Source organism: Perognathus longimembris, chromosome 3 (genome assembly GCF_023159225.1).
Source record: "Perognathus longimembris pacificus isolate PPM17 chromosome 3, ASM2315922v1, whole genome shotgun sequence".
NCBI lineage: Eukaryota > Metazoa > Chordata > Mammalia > Rodentia > Heteromyidae > Perognathus > Perognathus longimembris.
This window is the reverse complement of record NC_063163.1, coordinates 97,116,806-97,132,156: the sequence shown is the minus strand read 5'-3', so window position 1 is coordinate 97,132,156 and position 15,351 is coordinate 97,116,806. Positions and strand designations below refer to the sequence as shown.

Sequence of the window (15,351 nt, the reverse complement as noted above, 5' to 3'; positions counted from 1 at the left end):
CCCGGTTTTGAGTTCCACAAAGATTAGAGGACGATGTTTTGCCAGTCCCATCCCCCAGTTTCTGCCCATGCTTGGGGAAACACCCGTAGCTACTCATTTTCCGGAGACTCAGGCTTAAGATGCTGGTATAGCCTATACTCCTCTTCTAACTTGCTAGTTATTAGTATACTAACAGGCTTTACTCTTGAGTTCGTCACAGAAGCCCCACTGCCTGTGAATTGTATCTGAGCTTTCATTTTTGTTAAGAGGTCATGTCCAAGCAATGGATAGGGGCAGTCAGGGATGACTAAAAATGAGTGGGTTACCTGGCCTGCTCCCAATTCCACTGTTCTTCGAGTAGTCCATTAAATATAGGGTGTAGTGCCCATCGCACCTTGGACCCATGTTGTTTTAGAGGACATCGGCCCTCTCGGGGCTAGTAATACTGAATTTTCTGCTCCCGTATCTACCATGAACATGACTGGATTCCCCTCCACTTTCAATGTTATCCTGGGCTCAGGGAGGGGATCTGAGCCCCGACTCCCTCAGTCACTGTCCTCAGCCATCTCTAAGGTTGACAACACTCTTGATCCTACTTTCTGTTTTTCCTCCTTTTTCTTGGCTAGCTCTGGGCAGTTTTTGATCCAATGCCCCTCTTCCTTGCAATAGGCACACTGATTCTTCCCCACTCTTGATTGGGGTTTGGGCTCCTGCTCCTTACTTGGAGAGGAGGACTGTCTGAAGTTTCCTGCCTGCATAGAGGTCAGGATTTCCCTGAGGTCCTTGCATTGTTGCTCCAAAATTCTAGCCAAGCTCCTTTCCTCAACTCTGTTCCTCTTTTCTTGCTCGATTCCACGTTCTTTGTCCTTCCTTTCCTGTCTTTGTTCTCCTATTTCTCTCTTATTATAAACCTTTTCCGCCACTGCTACTAGATCCCTAATAGATTTTTCACCGAGCCTGTCTAGAACCTGCAACTTTCGCTTTATGTCCAGTGTGGCTTGATTTACGTAGGCAAACATAATTATCTGAGCAGATTCCTGGGTCTCAAGATCATACGGGGTGTATTGACTAAAAGCTTCCACAAGCCACTCAAGGTATGCTGCCGGACTTTCACTTTCTCCCTGTCTAATATCATAAACTTTGGCCATATTGGTAGGTCGGCGAGCTGCTGCCTTGAGACCTGCCAGCAGAGCCTGGCGATGGACAAGGAGTCACTCCCTACCTTCAGCCATATTGTAGTCCCATGCTGGTCTGGTCTCAAGAAAAGAGGTGTCAATCGAGGCAGGATTCGTGATGGGCGTTCCATTGGGGCTGGGGAGAAGTCTCCGGGATGCTTCTTGGATACAACCTCGCTCCTCTGTGGTGAAAAGGACCTGTAAAAGCTGACTACAATCATCCCAAGTGGGCTGGTGAGTGAAAAGTATAGTTTCAAACAAGCGAATTAAGTCCCGAGGTTCCTCAGAAAAGGGGGCATTTTGGGCACACCAATTGTAAAGATCACTAGTAGCAAATGGCCAGTATTGGAATTGTTGTCGACCATCTGCATCCACAGGACCTATAGGGTGTAGAGGAAGGGCAACAGAATTATGAAGAGATGTAATTCTTCGGCACCGGTGAGTTGATTGAGCGGGGCCCTCTGGGGCGGAGGGCACAGCTGAAACATCTTCCTCAGAGTCCTCCTCTTGGAGAGTTAACTGGGGTGGGGAGTATGGTGGGGTAAGCATTTCCTCCTCCGTGCTTCCTCCCTGAAGGACAGGTGGATATAATTTCTTCTCTCCCCTCTTGGTTTCTCTCTTGTCACCCCGTGTCTTTTGAGTGAATATTGAGGTAGGGGAAGGAGTGGAGGAGTTGGTAAGAAAGGCCGAACCCAAGCTGGAGTGTCCCTGTCAACTAGTTCCCTCCAGGTGTCTATATAAGGAATCTGGTCTATATAGCCTGAACAAGGGGCTTCTATTAGGCTTTGTAAAGTCCTGATCTTAATTATGTCAAAGCTCCCCTAAGGTGGCCAATTAGCTCTCTCAAGGGTGGGCCATTCTGACTTGCACAGGGTGATCCATTTTTCCTCCTTAAGGGCCACACCTCGGTTTTGAGCTATCTCCTTGATCTTCCTCCAGTGAGCTAGAGTCAGATCTAGGGGGCTAGATGGAGGTCCCCATGATAGAACGTTACCCATAGCTTTGATCAGATGTTTAGTCCAAAAGGCTACAAAATAAAAGAAACCAAAACAATTAATACAAAAGAAAAAAATAAACATAGGCAAGAACAAGAAAAACTGGAGATTTCCCAAGTTGGCCCACACATCCTCCTGCAAGGGTGCAGAAAGAGTGAACTCAAGTTGAAAACAGGGCTCCAGAGGTCCCCCTTCAAAGGTGGGGAGTTGGGGGCATCCCCCAGTCTCCCCAGGATTGCCGAGTAAGCGCATCTGCTTCGACAACCCCTTCAAGAAATAAGCAAAAGCAAAACAGACAAACAGTCACATTACAAGACAAATGAGGCTGTTTTCTTACCTTCAGAGTCTGGGGTCTCGGAGGTTTCTGGGGCTATCCTGGACGAAACCCCAAATGTTGTGCCAAGTCACAAGACCACCACCAAGAAGACCAATGAGACTCAGACATTCCGAAATGCAAAAACAAGGCAAGGCTTTATTTAAGCGAGCTGCAACTCGGGCCTCGTCCTACCCACCAACACAGCGGAGGTTAGGAGGGAGCCCTGAGCTGTGATTACATAGGGCTTATAAAGGCAAAGAACAAAGTTACAACAATCAGGTGTTCAAGCAAGCAAGATTAGGATACAGGTACAAATCTGATTGGCTCAGGGTTCGATTCTAGGGGTGCTCAGAGTTAAACATTCCCAGCAGTTAGAGTTCTAGTCTGACTGGGCCCTAATGGGCTTGTCCTGGGTTTGCTCACAGGGCCTGCTTATCTCAGGTTCGCGTGGTAAAGTGGGGTTCACGTGGTAAAATGGGGTTCACGTGGTAACATGGGGCCTGACTTCAAAGTCTGGCACTTCAGTAGGAATTGATGCTGTCTTTCCAATCTTGGAGTGACAGAAAGGATTCTCCAAATACAGAAGTGCATCCAGGAATGGCACCCAGGTGTGGGTAGTTTGGATATAAAACATCTCCCCTAGAAGGCTCACATATTGAATGTTTGGTTCTCAGCTGGTGGTGCTATTGATTTGATCAGGCTCTGGCCTGATTGATCCATTAGGTCTGGGATGGATTCACCAAATGGCATTATTGGAAGGTAGGGATGTTGTAGGGAGCACAGCTGACTCCATCTTGACTAGGGAAACATGGTAGGAAATGTTGGGGGAGTAGATTAGGTCAGCCTGACCCCAAAAATCTGCTTCTGTAAATGGCTGCACTGTGTCCCTGGCTGGTCAGTCCACTTTTCACTGCCAGTTTCAGCTCCCAAGTCTGTGCTGTGTCCCCAGCCGGTCAGCTCACTTTTGCTTCCCCAATCCATCTTTTTGCTTGAGACTTTCTCTGAGTGGTGGACTCTTGGAGGGATGGGGACTCCCCTCCCTTGAACCCTGTAATATGGACTGTTATGCCCATGTTGCGAGAAGACCCCTAAGAAGACCATCAAGAGCCAGACGTTTCAAAATGCAAAAGCAAGGCTTTATTCAGGCAAGCTGCAACTTGGGCCTCATCCTACCCACAGACAGTGGAGGTTAAGAGGAAGGCCCTGAGCTGTTTCACAGAGCTTATAAAGGCAAAAACCCAAAGTTACAGCAATCAGGTATTCAAGCAAGGTTAGGATACGGGTACAAATTTGATTGGCTCAGGGCTCGAGGTATTCTGGGGTGGTTAGAGTTAAGCATTCCAGGCAGTTAGAGTTAAGCAGGGAGTTTCCTGACGAGCTGGGCCCTAATAAGCTTGTCCTGCTAGCCGGGATAATTGGTGGCCTGGGTTACTCATAGTTTAAACAGACAACAAAATGGGGACTGCCTGAAAATGGGGTTTACTTTACCTCTTCATTCCCCTCTTCTGATAGGTAACTCTAGAACCAATCCTGGTTCTCCTTGCTTATTAGTTTGATTCTGACTGAGAATCGGTAGGGACAAGTTGGTATTGTGCCCACAATACCATAAATTGTTGGTGGCGCTTTACTCAGTTGGTAGCGGGTGTGGCTCAGGAAGAGGTCCAGTCTCATAAAGGGCCTTTAGCTTGAGCCAGATCTCTTGGTGGACTTGCTATAGGGTTCTGAGGGGGATAAAAGCTCATAACAAATGCGAATGCAAGTTAGGAATAACATTTAGATGGCATCATACAAGTCCCTTAGCCCTGCAGATGCAGGTACAGATAAACATAGTTTTACACTGAAGCCCCAATTCTGACCCTATTTATATTATAGCCAATTTGATTACATACCAACTTTACTCATATGCTCTAATTTTAAGACATACTGATACCATTTGTTACATACTCAAACTTTCTAGGGATTGTCTTTCTCACTTTTAACATGCCAAAACCTTTTAATCTAAAGGAAACTTTTTTTTTTTGGCCAGTCCTGGGCCTTGGACTCAGGGCCTGAGCACTGTCCCTGGCTTCTTCCCGCTCAAGGCTAGCACTCTGCCACCTGAGCCACAGCGCCCCTTCTGGCCGTTTTCCATATATGTGGTGCTGGGGAATTGAACCGAGAGCTTCGTGTGTAGGAGGCAAGCACTCTTGCCACTAGGCCATATTCCCAGCCCTAAAGGAAACTTTTTTGTTTCCCCAATTCTCTCTCTAAAGTCTTTCCTTATACAGTTTTATAATCTGTGTCTTATAAAATTTAACATATCCGGGGCTGGGGATATAGCCTAGTGGCAAGAGTGCCTGCCTCGGATACACGAGGCCCTAGGTTCGATTCCCCAGCACCACATATACAGAAAACGGCCAGAAGCGGCGCTGTGGCTCAAGAGGCAGAGTGCTAGCCTTGAGCGGGAAGAAGCCAGGGACAGTGCTCAGGCCCTGAGTCCAAGGCCCAGGACTGGCCAAAAAAAAAAAAAAAATTTAACATATCCCCATTCACACCATCTTCTACTTCCTCACACCATCAGTGACTTACTGGAACATTCTGTGACAATTTAATTTTTAAATCCCTTTCTTATCCAGAGGAAACCATTTCTCTATCCCTTTCTCCAAGGCTTTCTATACTAACTTTCCTCTTTACATTTCCTGGGCCTTCTTTGCTGCTAGAGTTTTTTTTTTTTTTTTGGCCAGTCGTGGGCCTTGGACTCAGGGCCTGAGCACTGTCCCTGGCTTCTTCCCGCTCAAGGCTAGCACTCTGCCACTTGAGCCACAGCGCCACTTCTGGCCGTTTTCTGTATATGTGGTGCTGGGGAATCGAACCTAGGGCCTCGTGTATCTGAGGCAGGCACTCTTGCCACTAGGCTATATCCCCAGCCCGCTGCTAGAGTTTTAAACTGTCTACATTTTCCAGTTTATCTCAACTACATCAAGGCAATTTGCTGTGACTCCACCCACAGGCTGTTGGGGAAAATAAAGATGGGGCAAGGGTCAGTCCGATGGGACTGCTGCTCCTAAGAAGCCAGACCAGAGCCAACTATCATGAGTTACTATTTTAGAGTGGATTTCTCCAGTTTCCAGTTCCTCCAAGTGCCTAAGGTTGGCCAGTGGCATCTGTAAGATCCAAACCAGGGGGGCTCCATGAAGATGCCCCCCAGCAGTTTAAATCTGTCCATTTACCTTGGTACCTGGCACACCTGATGGCAGTTACCTCCCTCTCTTCTCTGAGGTCACACCCTAATCCATCTGGACACATTTTAATACTCTTGAACACACCTCCCACTCCAGGCATTTACCTGGAAGTGACTCTCCAGCCTGTCATACATGCTTTGAATTTAGCAGCAGGCCAGTCTGCTTGAAAATTTCTTACAATATCCAATTTTCTTGATTTTGTTTTGTTTTTTGTTTTTTTGGTTTTTTTGGCCAGTCCTGGGGCTTGGACTCAGGGCCTGAGCACTGTCCCTGGCTTCTTTTTTGCTCAAGGCTAGCACTCTGCCACTTGAGCCACAGCGCCACTTCTGGCCATTTTCTGTATATGTGGTGCTGGGGAATCGAACCCAGGGTCTCATGTATATGAGGCAGGCACTCTTGCCACTAGGCCATATCCCCAGCCCCCAATTTTCTTAATAGAGCTAGTTAACTCCAGTCAACTCAAGAATATCCCTCCCAAAATTTAAGTTTTAGCAGATCCAAAGCACTTTCCAGCAGAAATCAGCTGAGTGTGATAAGAGTCCCATCTGAAGATGTAGATTCTTCCAGATGACTGTTAGACTCTCCTTGATCCTCATTCAAATGCAATGGGCAGGGGCCATGGTGGTGTCAGGCAGCAGTGGCTCCCAGTGGTTCCAGTAGAATGTCACACCTTCCGCTGGGTTACCTGCAACTTTCTCCATAGACTGGTTAGAGAAGCTTAACCTAAGTTAACCTAAAGCCTAACTTTAGTTAAATTTACTAGTATTTTCCTGATTCCTTCTTACGCACGCTAGCTTTTGTAGGCTGGCATATCACTGAAAGTCAAGACAGCTTTAGGCAATCAATGTCCCTTGGGTCAGTTTGCCAGGGCAATAAGTTTAAATCAGATATTTCCAATAAGGCTAGGAATTTTTTTTAAGCCAACATAGAAGGCTTGGCCTTTAACCATTTCTCACAAGTGCAGTCTCTGTATACTATTACCTCTGTTTTCCATGCCTCTAGTTTATCCTGCCTCCTCTTCCCCAAAACAACTCTGGTCCCTTGGTCCTAAAAAGGGGGCTGATGGGCAAAGATCATCCATCTTCTATAACTTCTTCAGGCTGACTCAGGGAAGTTGACCTTACCTAGCCAGGAACCTATAACCTTAGTCTACTTTACCAAGGGGCTGCAGGACCAGATGTCCATTAGGAGCTTTACTCCAAGCTGGAAATTACATTCAACATTTTAACTTTCAACTCTACAGACTTCTTTTTGGGCTATTGCAGTGTAGCCTTTTAACATTCTAGTTTGTAAAAGCTTTCCCCTGACTGGCTGGGGAACTGATCTCTGATGACCTAAAAAAATGCCTACATTACTTTTGCAGGCCTTTAATAGATCTCAGTAAGGACACAATATCAGGTCTACAAGCTTTCTTTCCTGAACAGATGTATCAGCTTAAAATTCTCACTGCCAGTCAGGGCTTTAAGTAGATGCGGTGGTTGGGATTTTAAACTCTCCTCTCATTTGACAAACTTACCCTTGCTACACACTATCACAGATGACTGGCAAGTTCCTGCCCAGTAGACAGACATGGGCATTAGAAAGGCATGCTTACGAACTATTCTTCTGGGACTTCCTGGCTTTGATTAACTTTTGAAAGGCCAAACAGGAGTGACTCTAGGATCTGACACCATCTCTGCCATCCAAGCAGTGGCTTACTGTCTCTGGATGCTGCATCACTTTTGTCCCAGGAGGAGTGACTTTCCACTGGACTTGGACTCAGGGCCTGAGTGCTGTCCCTCAGCTCTCCAGCTCAAGACTAACACCCTACCACTTTGAGCCTCAAAGCAACTCACGACTCTGTTCCCAGCACTTCTGCTGGCCAACTAGAGATGAAGACTCTCACAGGGACCTTTCTCTGCCCGGGCTGGCTTCTAACTGCAAATTTCAGATCAATGAGTCTTACTCCAATTAAAAGCAACAAAGTGGTCCACACAGAAGTAGTTTTTAAGCATGCTCTTACCTGGAACTTATTTAGGGCCAATGCTAGGTCTTGACAAACTTGTAGAAATCACCTGTCCTTCTCTGTGGGCATGCTGGAAACTGTTACAAAAAACCTACAAAGAAACTGGAATGGTAATTAAACATTTTGGTGGCCATAATTCTCCTTTTCTCACTTTGCAATAATCATTTAGGACAATTTTACTTCCAAATTTCTTATCTAGAAATGTATTCTTGATTTCCAAATCCTTTTTACTAACCTCTGCTTTAACACCAACACTTTAGCTTTTATCTGCATTGGAAAAACTCTGAAGCTTACAGGCATTCTGAAACCAGGTGCTGCCCTTTGCCTCCGGGCTGCTTGTTTTAAAAGAACCTCTTTTTCTTTTTTTTTTTTCTTTAGTTCCAGTTACCGCATGGCATGAAGACCTTTGAACTCAAATGACAATTTTTCCTTAGTGCAAGAATTACAATTACAGAATTAGAAATACCCATTCAGCCTTTCAATAAATTAGTGAGAAACATTAGCCCATTTTGCCATTTCTTCCTACTTACATAGAATTAATGAGAGTTTACTCCTATCCCCATTAGTTTAATATATGTCCTTTAAAATCCAAATTACAAAAATAGCACAGGAATCGGATTGTTATGCCCCAAAGTTGCGAGATGACCACCAAGAAGACCACCAACAGCCAGACATTCCAAAATGCAAAAGCAAGGCTTTATTCAGGCAAGCTGCAGCTTGGGTCTCGTCCCATTCACCGACGCAGCGGAGATAGGGAGGAGGACCCTGAGCTGAAATCTTACAGGGTTTATAAAGGCAAAAACCACAATGTTACAGTAACCAAGTGTTTACAGATCTGATTGGCTCTGGGGTAAAAACATTCCAGGGTGGACAGAAGTTACCAAAACAGTCCTTCAGTTGTCTGGGTTCTGACAACCTGCCCTGCTACATGAAGTATTTGGAGGCCTGAGTGGGCTCACAGTGCTTGTTTATCTTTGGCCAGCATGGCCATTTTTCAGAGCTTGTGCAGGCCCAAGGTTACAGGCACAGAGTGGGGCCTGCCTGGCTTTAAGATAGCTTTGTTTAAGGAATTTACAGCTTCAACAGTTTCAGCACAAACAAGTCTAGTTTTTACAATTTAACATAAACAAGATGGTTTCAAAATGGAGTCACTGCTGCCTCAAAGTAGGATTTACCTTCACTCTTCAGGATCACATCAGATAAATAAACTTTTCAACCATTTAAAAAACTTTTCCAATTCTTAGTACCTCTCAAGGGGCAGTTTTAGAAATTCCAGTCAAATCATTCATTTTTACCACAAGGTTTCCAATGTTCACCTGAAAACAAAGATGAAAGAAAGCCCTCTATTGGCTCCATCCTGACTCCATAGGGCTTGATGAATTCACACCAGCTTGCCCTTTGTTAAATCAAGTCTTAATTAAGATACCCACTTTTTTGTTTGTTTGTTTGTTTGTTTGTTTTTTTGGCCAGTCCTGGGGCTTGGACTCAGGGCCTGAGCACTGTCCCTGGCTTCTTTTTGCTCAAGGCTAGCACTCTGCCACTTGAGCCACAGCGCCACTTCTGGCCATTTTCTGTATATGTGGTGCTGGGGAATTGAACCCAGGGCCTCATGTATATGAGGCAGGCACTCTTGCCACTAGGCCATATCCCCAGCCCCTAGATACCCACTTTTTTGACTGCTAAAGAACCCTGAGAAATCCTTTTTTTAACTCTAGTTCCTGTTTTTTTTTTTTTTTAAAAAAACAATGCACTAATCTTTTAAAACATTTGGTAATGCCCGAACTTGATGACCATTTGAATTTAAACTTAAACTCACTCAATTTTACATCATACTAACAGTCTTGAACATGTTCACACTCACACATGCACACACACACATACATATTCAAAAGATCTTAAAGCACTCAAAATCAGCATCGGCCCTACATTTTCCAGAGGCAAGAGATATTCTTGTCAATCACTTCTGCAACATGCAAATTTTAAGACAAAACCTTTAACAAATGATTTTAGCATTCTCCAGCCTCATTTTCCAGGGCTTGATAGTCTTAGTAAAACATTTTTAGTCTTAGTAAAACATTTTAGCCCACCAAATAATTTTCTGCTGAAGAAGGCTGGGTGGGGGTGCCCCAGAGTTCTTTCTGTGGACACTCACACTCTGATTGTGAACTGTCTCCTGTACATCTTTCCAATGAGCTATGCAGGTTTGACACAAAAGAGACTGTCAGACTTACAAACAACACAGAGATGACAGTGCTGCGTGGTGGGGTCACTCCCTGCCGCCTGCGGGTGCTAGCCCTGTGTCCACCGCTGCTGGCGGCTATGGGTCAGGACTTGGGGCCGATGCCTCCGTGTTCTGGGCTGCCGGCACTAGTGAGTTGACTGGGCGGGACCCTCCAGAGTGGAGGGCACAGCTGAAACCTTCTCCTCAGAGTCCTCCTCTTGTAGAGTTAACTGGGGTGGGAAGTATGGAGGGGGAAACATTTCCTTCTCCGTGCTTCCTCCCTGGAGGACAGGTAGGTAAAATTTCTTCTCTTCCTTTTTTTTTTGGCCAGTCCTGGGCCTTGGACTCAGGGGCTGAGCACCTTCCCTGGCTTCTTCCCGCTCAAGGCTAGCACTCTGCCACCTGAGCCACAGCGCCCCTTCTGGCTGTTTTCCATATATGTGGCGCTGGGGAATCGAATTGAGAGCTTCATGTGTAGGAAGCAAGCACTCTTGCCACTAGGCCATATTCCCAGCCCCTTCTCTTCCTTCTTGTTTTCTTTCTTGTCTGGATAGCCTGAATGAGGGGTGTAGATTAGGCATTGCAAAGTCCTGATCTTACCTATGTCAAAGCTTCCCTCAGGTGGCCAATTAGTTCCCTTAAAGGTGGGCCATTCTGACTTGCACAGGGTGATCCACTTTTCCTTCTTAAGGGCCACACCTTGGTTCTGAGCTATCTCCTTAACCTCCCTCCAGTGAGCTAGGATCAAATCTAGGGGGCTAGATGGAGGTCCCCAAGATAGAATGTTACCCATAGCTCTGATCAGATGTTCAGTCCAAAAGGCTACAAAAAACAAAACAATTAATACAAAAGGAGGAAAACACACAGGCCTGAGAAATGGAAAAGCTACGAGTTGGAGATCTCCCAAGTTGGCCCACACCTCCTGCAAGTGTGCAGAAGGAGTGGATGCAAATTCAAGGCTGGGTTCCAGGGGTCCCCCTTCAAGGGTGGAGAGTCTGGGGCGTCCCCCAGTCCCCTCAGGATTGCTGTGTAAACACGTCCGCTTTGACAACCCCTTCAAGAAATACGAGTGGGAATGTCCGTCCTCAAAAAGGAAGCAGACAAACAGACAAATGACAGGACAAGACAAACGAACATCGCTGTTTTCTTACCTTCGGGGTCTGGGGTCTCGGGGGTCTCTGGGGCTATCCCGGATGAGCCCCCAACTGTTATGCCCATGTCGCGAGAAGACCCCCAAGAAGACCACCGAGAGCCAGATGTTCCAAAATGCAAAAGCAAGGCTTTATTCAGGTGAGTTGCAACTCGGGTCTCGTCCTACCCACCAACACAGTGGAGGTTAGGAGGAAGGCCCTGAGCTGAGATTTCACAAAGCTTATAAAGGCAAAAACCCAAAGTTACAGCAATCAGGTGTTCAAGCAAGATTAGGATATGGGTACAAATCTGATTGGCTCAGGGCTCAAGGTATTCCGGGGTGGTTAGAGTTAAGCATTAGCAGGCAGTTAGAGTTAAGCAGGGAGTTTCCTGACGAGCTGGGCTCTAATAAGCTTGTCCTGCTAGCCGGGATAATTGGTGGCCTGGGTTACTCATAGTTTAAACAGACAACAAAACGGGGGCTGCCTGAAACTGGGGTTTACTTTACCTCTTCAGGGACGTTTGGGAGGAAGTAGGTTACTGGGGAAAGGTGCCTTGGAAATACATAGCCTGTCCCTGGCTCTCATCCGGCAGCATCCTCTGCCATGCATTCCCACTGCCATGATATTCTGCCCTCAGACCCAACAAAATGCACTCAGCTGACTGTAATGCCAAGTTGCGAGACGACCACCAAGAAGACCACCGAGACTCAGACTTTCAGAAATGCAAAAGCAAGGCAAGGCTTTATTCAGGCGAGCTGCAACTCAGGTCTCGTCCTACCCACCGACACAGCGGAGGTTAGGAGGAAGCCCCCAGCTGTGATTGCACAGGCTTATAAAGGCAAAAAAAAAGTTACAGCAATCAGGTGTTCAAGCAAGACAAAAAACAAAGTTACAGCAATCAGGTGTTCAAGCAAGACAAAAAATAAAGTTACAGCAATCAGGTGTTCAAGCAAGCAAGATTAGGACATGGGTACAAATCTGATTGGCTCAGGGCTCAAGACATTCTGGGAACGGTTAGAGTTAAGCATTCCCAGGCGGTTAGAGTTCTTGACCGGCTGGGCCCTAATAAGCTTGCCCTGGGTTTGCTCATAGTTTAAACAGACAACAAAACGGGGGCTGCCTGAAAATGGGGTTTACTTTAACTCTTCATTCCCCCCTTCACTGACCATTGACTAAAACTTCTGAGACCATGTGCCAAAACATTCTTGTCTTTTTTTCTTTCAGGTATTTGCTATATACACAACAACAAAAAGAAACTTCCCAACGCTTGAGAGGCTGAGGCAAGAAGGAAGATTGCAAGTTCAAGGCCAGCGTAGGCTACATAGCAAAACTCTGTCTCAAGAAGAACTTTTTTTTTTTTTTTTTTTTTTTTTTTTTTTTGGCTAATGCTAGCTACTCAGGAGGCAAAGATTAAGAGGGTGAAGGCTCAAGGCCAGCCTGGGTAAAAGGATTTTCAAAAGCCTTTCAACAGAAGAAGGGAAAACCATGTTGTTCTATCTACACAGAAAGCATGGCACCCAGGCTAGCCTGGGGGCGGGGAGTGGGGGGGTGGGAAGGAGACTCTGTCTCCCACCCAACCAGAGCAAAAAGGGCTGGAGGCATTTCTCAAGTGGTTGAATGCCTCTCTAGCAAGCATGAAGCCCTGAGATGCAACCCCAGTATTACCCAACCAAATCCAAACCAAACACCATTGTGAGTATAAATGACCCTGCCACTTGTCTGCAATGGGTATGACAGGCTTTAAGTGAACCCCTTTAAACTTTGATATCGAAAACTTCCATGACCCAGATGATGTGTTGGGCAACAAGATAAAAGTTGCAGCCTCAGACATCCTATCTGTCCCATTATGATACCACTACCAGCAGAGGTGACTCATAATCTCTGACCAAATTCCATTTCTTGGGAATGAGTGGGCAGATGTACTATGCCTAACCCTCCCAGCAGTCAGGGAAAAGCTGCCGTCACCTCTTGATTCTTCTGCCCTTTTACTGAGGTGCCAGACTTTGAAGTCAGGTCCCACCACGTGAACCCCATTTTAGAATCGAACCCTGAGCCAATCAGATTTGTACCTGTGTTCTAATCTTGCTTGCACAGCTGATTGTTATAACCTTGTACTTTGCCTTTATAAGCCCTGTGTAATCATAGCTCAAGGCTTCCTCCTAACCTCCGCTGTGTCGGTGGGTAGGACGAGGCCCGAGTTGGCAGCTCGTTCAATAAACCCTTGCCTTGCTTTTGCATTTCGGAGTGTCTGAATCTCGGTGGTCTTCTTGGGGGTGGTCTTGCAACTTGGCACAACATTTGGGGTTTCGTCCGGGATAGCCCCAGAGACCCTGAGATCCCAGACTCCGAAGGTAAGAAAACAGCCCTGTTCATTTGTCTTGTCCTGTAATTTGTCTGTTTGTCTGTTTTGCTTTTGCTTATACTTGTAGGGCGCGAGTCAGTTTGGTTTTTGGCCGGAACTGACCAGGAGGGCCTCCTAAACGAGACTCAACCCGCCCACCTTGTACTTGGGTCTGCTCCTTCTGCTTATCTGGCAGGAGGTTGTGGGCCAACTTGGGTCCACTCCTCCTGTACCCTGGCAGGAGGTTGTGGGCCAACTTGGGAGATCTCCAACTCGTAACTCGGGTCCACTCCTTCTGCACCCTTGCAGGAGGTTGTGGGCCAACTCGGGTCCACTCCTTCTTGCAGGAGGTTGTGGGCCAACTCGGGTCCATTCCTTCTGCACCCTTGTAGGAGGTTGTGGGCCAGCTTGGGAGATCTCCAACTCGTAGCTTTTCTTAGGCCTGTGTGTTTTCCTCCTTTTGTATTAATTGTTTGTTTCTTGTAGCCTTTTGGACTGAACATCTGATCAGAGCTATAGATAACGTTCTGAGGACCTCTATCTAGCCCCCTAGACTTGATCCTAGCTCACTGGAGGGAGGTTAAGGAGCTCATTTTTGTGTGTTTCTTTCTTGCACTGTGCCTGACAAACGGATGATGGGGAACGTTCCTTCCACTCCCCTGGACTTGACTTTAGCTCACTGGAAAGATGTACAGGTGACAGCCCACAATCAGTCAATCAGTGAGAATGTCCGCAAAAAAGAACTCTAGGGGACCCCACCCAGCCTTCTTAAGCAGAAAATTGTTTGGTGCGCTAAAATGTTTTACTAAGACTAAAAATGTTTTACTAAAACTATCAAGCCCTGGGAAATGAGGCTGGAGAATGGTAAAATCATTTGTTAAAGGTTTTTGTCTTAAAATGTACGGCCGATGCTTATTCAGCGCGCTTTAAGATCTTTTGAAAATATATGTGTGTGTGCATGTGTGAGTGTGAACATGTTCAAGACTGCAGTATGATGCAAAACTAAGTTTAAATTCAAAGGTCTTCATGCCATGCAGTAACTGGGACTGAAGAAAAAACAAAAAAAAGAGGCTCTTTTGAAACAAGCAGCCCGTAAGCAAAAGGCGGCACCTGGTTTCAGAATGCCTGTGAGCTTCAGTTTTCCCGATGCAGATAAAAGCTAAAGTGTTGTGTTAGTGTTAAAAAGGCTTTAGAAATCAAGAAAACATTTCTAGATAAGAAGTTTGGAAGTAAAATTGTCCTAAATAATTATTGCAAAGTGAGAAAAGGAGAATTATGGCTACCAAAATGTTTAATTGCCATTCCAGCTTCTTTGTAGGTTTTTTTGTAACAGTTTCCAGCAGGCCCACAGAGAAGCACAGGTGATTCCTACAAGTTTGTCAAGATCTAATACTGACCCTAATAAGTTCCAGGTAAGAGAGCATGCTTAAAAACTACTTCTGTGTGGACCACCTTGTTGCTTATAATTGGAGTAAAGTGGCCCCTTATAAGACTCATTGATCTGAATCTGCGGTTCGAAGCCAGCCCGGGCAAAGAAAGGTCCCTGTGAGAGACTTGTCTGTAATTAGCCAGCAGAGTGCTGGGAACGGAGTGGTGTGGAGCTCAAAAGTGGTAGGGTGCTAGTCTTGAGCTGGAGAGCTGAGGGACAGCACTCAGGCCCTGAGTCCAAGTCGAAAGTCACTCCTCCTGGGACAAAAGTGATGGAGCATCCAGAGGCAGTAAGCCACTGCTTGGATGGCAGAGATGGTGTCAGATCCTAGAGTCACTACTGTTGGCCTTTCAAAAGTTAAAGCCGGGAAGTCCTAGAAGAATAGTTCATAAGCATGCCTTTCCAATGCCCATGTCTGTCTACTGGGCAGGAATTTGCCAGTCATCTGTGATAGTGGTTAGTAAGGGTAAGTTTGTCAAATGAGAGGATAGATTAAAATCTCACCCTCCGCATTTACTCAGAGCCCTGACTGGCAG

At 46.1% G+C, this 15,351-nt stretch overlaps 1 protein-coding gene across 1 annotated transcript in view; it reads left to right on the top strand.

Moving 5' to 3' along the window:
• Gucd1 (guanylyl cyclase domain containing 1) overlaps nucleotides 1–8,852 on the top strand; it is a 32,715-nt gene extending 23,863 nt beyond the window's left edge. Inside the window, exon 8 of the transcript XR_007210511.1 lies at nucleotides 8,840–8,852. The gene's annotated coding sequence lies outside the window, so the exon portion shown is untranslated. The remainder of the gene's footprint in view (nucleotides 1–8,839) is intronic.
• Nucleotides 8,853–15,351: the final 6,499 nt, after the last annotated feature.